The sequence below is a fragment of the Acanthisitta chloris genome, unplaced genomic scaffold (genome assembly GCF_000695815.1).
Source record: "Acanthisitta chloris isolate BGI_N310 unplaced genomic scaffold, ASM69581v1 scaffold27569, whole genome shotgun sequence".
NCBI classification, from domain to species: Eukaryota; Metazoa; Chordata; class Aves; order Passeriformes; family Acanthisittidae; genus Acanthisitta; species Acanthisitta chloris.
Genome location: NW_008690208.1, coordinates 5,832 through 6,362, shown reverse-complemented (window position 1 = coordinate 6,362; position 531 = coordinate 5,832).

The following is a 531-nucleotide window of genomic DNA, read 5'->3' as shown; positions in this document are numbered from 1 at the left end:
GGAAAGAAAAACCCAAACCACCCAAACTCACATTGTCTGAGCGTTCATGGGCCTGAGTAGAGTCTCTGAAACCCATGGAAATGTGTCCAAAGGCTTCAGTGGGATTCAGATCAGGTCCCTGAGCACAACATTCCAAGCCAGATTAAGCTCTGGGTCTCCTGGGTCACCAGGCAAGCCTAGGCTTGAGCCACAGAGGGACAGACAGACAGTTTCTCTAGTAACTGCAGGCCAAGCCCAGAGCAAACAGTTTCCCCAAAGAGCCTCTGGCAGGACTGACCCCTGCAGAATATTTTGCAGGTTTCTTGCTTTAAAGGAATGGGTAGATGGAAGTAATGGAGCCAAGTGCAGCTTGTAGCAATCTTCCTTCTGCAAAGCTTTGGTTTGGGGGTGATGGATGACAGGCAATTCCTGCAGGTAAGCAGCTGAAATTCCTAACTATTGCTATAAAATCAGCCAGTTGAGTCATTGCCATATGGAAAACATCCTAGGTGACAATCTCCTTAGGGAAAAGCACTTTGCATGTGCCCTGAT